At 40.2% G+C, this 4,716-nt stretch overlaps 1 non-coding gene across 1 annotated transcript; it reads right to left on the reverse strand.

Annotated features, from left to right (window-relative positions):
* Positions 1–2,794: 2,794 nt before the first annotated feature.
* trnat-cgu (transfer RNA threonine (anticodon CGU)) lies at positions 2,795–2,866 on the reverse strand. The gene has a single exon. It is a non-coding gene; the product is annotated as a tRNA-Thr (tRNA).
* Between the last annotated feature and the right edge of the window lie 1,850 nt (positions 2,867–4,716).

Below are 4,716 nucleotides of genomic sequence, written 5' to 3' on the forward strand. Positions count from 1 at the left end.
CATTACCTGTATAAAGAAAGACTCAATAAAATTTTGTCATAAGGGCTTTTAAACCTTTGGTCTAAGAATCATGTTTATAAGGGATATGCTCAATCTGGTGTAAATAGAATCCATAGCCTGGAACTTTCATTTAAGTTTTCATTTATAAGGAAGCTAGTTTGTTCAACACATCTTCAATTGTATTTATGGTACAGCACAATATTACAGAGTCCTTCAACAAACAATCCAAATTGTATTATTCCTTACTCTTAACACTAAAGTAAACGTAGAATGACTATAGTTACGCTTTTTTGCGCAAGGGACTCTAGCCTCTCGATCCCCCGCTCCCCTGTTGTGAGCCACTTAGTACCCATTATCATGGTAATGACCCACAGCCACAGTCTACACACAAACACCTCACACACATCATCCCCCTCTGCCCTAATTTTACAGACAGGCCTGAGTTACAGGTCTGTGAGAGCCAGAGATCTTGCTTGTTTGTGGGTGACCAAATACTTATTTTCCACCATAATTTACAAATAAATTCTTTAAAATTTCCTACAATGTGATTTTCTTTTTTTTTTTTTTTTCATTTTGTCTCTCATAGTTGAAGTGTACCTATGATGAAAATTACAAACCTCTCTCATCTTTCTAAGTAGGAGAACTTGCACAATCAGTGGCTGACTAAATACTTTTTGACCCCACTGTATATGGCCAAGGGGATACCAGGGACATCATGTGCAGCGTAGATATTTATTTATATGCACACCTTTATGGCTCAAACAATGTGCGCATTGCTTTTCTGTTTAATACATGGTACTGGAATGCAACATACGGCAATTGATTTCACAACATACAGAGGTAGAAGTTCCTGCTGGTAATGTCCTGCTAACAGATAACAGACTGATATATCAGATGTCTTGTAATGCTGATGTATTCGCAAATCAGAGCCGTTTTGAGCTTATATTAGGTGGCATACAAACGTGTAAACAGGTATGGCACTTCTGTGCAATACATATGCAGCAGGCCTAATTGTTAAAAAAATAAATTTTTGGACTAAACTCATTAAAGATTTGTAATATTTAAATCTGTGAATAAAATGCATGAGTGCAAAAAGGTGATAATGCCAACTGGTCTGGTTTACCATTGATGCAGGGGCACATATTGGGACTTTAGAGACAATAGAGTGCAGAAATATAGGGTGTGTGCTGTGTGTGACTGTTAAGCTGCTAACATTTGGTATCAAGCAAGAACAGAGAAAAATTCTACTTAGAAAAAATGCACTAATTAGTGTCCTTGGTTTCTCAATTTCATATAATTAATAAAGAAATTTTGTAGTTAGTCTGAGATCTCTAACAAGTGTGACAGGAAATTTTATACTTTAATAGTTATTTGCATTAAACTCATAAGTTATTTGCTTTTTTAGTTTATTGCTTTCTTAGATCAATAGACCACTGAAGTCGTGCGTCATTCTGTAGTCCTCGTTATGCCCATATTTGGAGACCTGGGTCTAAGCGCGATTTCCAGTGGGAAAAAAGGTAACTCACAGGTTTGCTGTGATAAACGTTGGGGGTGGGTTGAATAGTGTGTTATCTGCTAGCATTTGCATGACAAAAGAGGACTGATAGCACTCTAATGGTTGTGTAGAAGGAGGGGTTTGTCCTCAGAATCTCAGATTTTCAGTCAAGCTAGTGTTAAAGACATGCATGTTCCTCAGCACCATGAATATTTCCTCTGTTAGTGTAATACAGAAGTTATCTGAGGAAATATTTTTTATGAGTTTTTAAAAATGATGGGACACATCATGTCTGCACTGAATTAATTACAAACTAATGTAGTGAAACGTTTTATTTGTGGTTCGAATGTAATCGGTAGCTAGATATCTGAACAATGTTAATGCTAATAATAATAATAATAAAAACAATGGTGCTGTGGCTTTACTTTGTTAATCATTCCTAACTTACATCAGTGTGTTAGACGGGGAGATTCTGAAATGACGATTATTCTGTATCTTTGAGTGAACGATGCGCTTTTACAAAACGTTTGCATCTGCGCATTAATGTGTTTAACCGCTGATGTAATTTACAAGCGCAGATTCACCAAACCTGCTGCGGTCTGTCACACATCTCACATTGTTTAGCTAAAAAATGTCGTTTCATTCTGTAGTAACGAGTAACGAATTCGCATACAGCAAATGTATCGGAGTAAAAGTACCCAATTTCTTTAGGAAATGTAGTGGAGTAAAAGTGAAAGTTGCCGAATTTTTTTATACTCCAGTGAAGTACACATACTCCAAAAAACTACTTAAGTACTGTAACGAAGTATTATTACTTCGTTACTATACACCACTGTAAACCTTCAACGGGTACGAGAGTCTTTGCAAAAAGAGAAGCAAAACCAGGAGCAGGAATCTCTAGCCTCTGTCAAGTGAGGGATTGCAGATTTAACAGCACACTTGCATAGTCTTCTGTGGTAGCGGTTAAGAACTGGCTCTCTGAACCGGTTGGCTCCAAAAGACATTAAACACTCAGTTAACAAGCTCCATCATGTCATGCAAGCCAATAGAAAGTCCAATCCAAAATTCATCTAACTCCTGTACCTTTGCTCAGTCAGCTGGGTGAAGTTTAAAATAAGCTTGTGATTGAGTCTGACTAAGTACCTGGATATTTCAAGGGATTGTGACACTCTGGAGCTCATACAGGCACGACATGCAGTACCTCTAAGCTGCCATCCCTATGTAGAGGAAATATGCTGGTGTGGAAGCACAGCATTAATGTGATAAATAAGACCTGCAAGGGAAAATAAGAAATTAGTTAGGCACGAACGGGGATTGAACCCGTGATCTTCGGTTTACGAGACCGACGCCTTACCACTTGGCCATCGCGCCTCTCTAGGTAGCTGGCAGAAAGTTGAAAAAACGTTTTTGTGCAAAAGTAACAACTGGAAGCTGAGCACATTCTTAAAGTTCAAGAGTAACAAGCAGAACGCCAGCTTGATCATGACCGTTCTTAAAGCCATAGCCTTTAGAAGCACACTTTTTTCTGCAAGCTTTTTTCTAGCAGAGTGAAACAACAAGCTACAGGAGATGCAAGAGATTGAACCCGGGGCCTCATACATGCAAAGCATGCACTCTACCACTGAGCTACATCCCCCGGAGCTGGCATTAATGTAACAGGTACAGGACTCTTTGCAAAAACAAAAAGAGACCCATGACCAGGTATCTTTAGCTTCTAGCAGGCAGGGGATTGAAAATTTAAAGGCACACTTGCAGAGTAATCTGTGGTAGTGTTAGGATGAATCTTTTTAGTTCACGAGGCCCTGAAGAAGCAGTCGGGAAGTCCAGAAAGTACTCTTTAAAACACTTTATTAAGTGTAAAAATGATCTGTGAATATATGCCAGAGCTAGGCCGATCGGCGCTCCTTTCTCCTGCAGTCTAGACACACAACCACCCAAGAAAGAGAGCCAGCTTCTCAACGCGCCTTTCTTTTTAAACTAGTCTAGGCTCCTCCTCCGCCGCTGCTGTTGGAGCCAATGAAATGTGCTAAAAAGCCCAGGGCTCCGCCTCCCCCCCTCGGTAGGAGTCAGGGAGGGATCCGGGTCACGGCGCCATTTTGAACAATAGGCCATGCGGCCTGGATGTAAAATTGCCGTAAAACTTCCCATATTGAAATTATGTTTAATAATGATGTTTAATAATGATGTTATGTTCCAAAAATCCTAACAAACCCCCCTTGAAAGCATCTTAATGCTTTCACATCAACTTTTAACTATAGGTTAGGTGTCTCTAGATTCCAGGAGATAGGATAGCCGTCAGCAACCCCCAATTTAACCCCTTCTGACTACATGGCCACTGGGCTGAATTTTTTACAATAAAAGTTATCTAAAAAATAAAAAGGCTACCAGTTAAACTAAAGGAACTGTACCTATCGCAACAGCTCCTAACCCTAAAACAAACAAACAAACAACAAATAATAAAAACAGGAAATCAAAATAAAGTAATTTAAAAAATAGGAAATCAAAAAGAGAAGAAAAAAAATAAAAACAATGGGTGCGTAGCTTCCACAGGAAGTCCGTTCAGGTTGTCCTCCACCGGACGGAGCTGCAGATATTCAGAAGGGGCCCATAGCTCCTGTTTCTCTGCATGGCTCCTACTGTCCCATGGATTCCACCCTGTCGGTCTTACCTGTTTCCGCAGCGGCACAAACATTTAAACGATGAAACACAGAGAATATCTTTTCTAAAAATAGCAGAGTACCAAACATATATCCATCGTACACAATCCTGAGCTAACCCCTTGCGTTTTGTAGCTAAACTATGTGTGTTGTACTTAACCAGTGTTTTCAAGGACGATCTGCGTGTCTGCGAACTATATGTTTATGTTTTTCCCTCCTAGTCTAACCAAATCCTTTCTCTTCTTCTTGTTCCGGTGGCTCCTCTGGACTCTTCTTTCGCATGGTCGGTTTTGTCGGGCTTTCTGCTGTGGTTTGTTCCCTGTAGGCAGGTCCAGTTGGTGTCACTTCTGTCTCTCGGAGTGGGTCTTCCAATTCCCACGAAGTCTACCTCTGCCAGTCCTTCCAAGTCTCCTTCCTTCCTCTCGGTGTATGATCCGTAGTGCTGGTCCTCTCTCCTCATTTTCTCTGGACGGTTTTACCTTTAATTAAGCAGAGTTAGTAGCACTTATGCCGCTCGAAGTGGGTCTTCCGGCCCACCTTCAAGGGTATCCTCCTCATCATCAT

Source organism: Trichomycterus rosablanca, unplaced genomic scaffold (assembly GCF_030014385.1).
Source record: "Trichomycterus rosablanca isolate fTriRos1 unplaced genomic scaffold, fTriRos1.hap1 scaffold_145, whole genome shotgun sequence".
NCBI classification, from domain to species: Eukaryota; Metazoa; Chordata; class Actinopteri; order Siluriformes; family Trichomycteridae; genus Trichomycterus; species Trichomycterus rosablanca.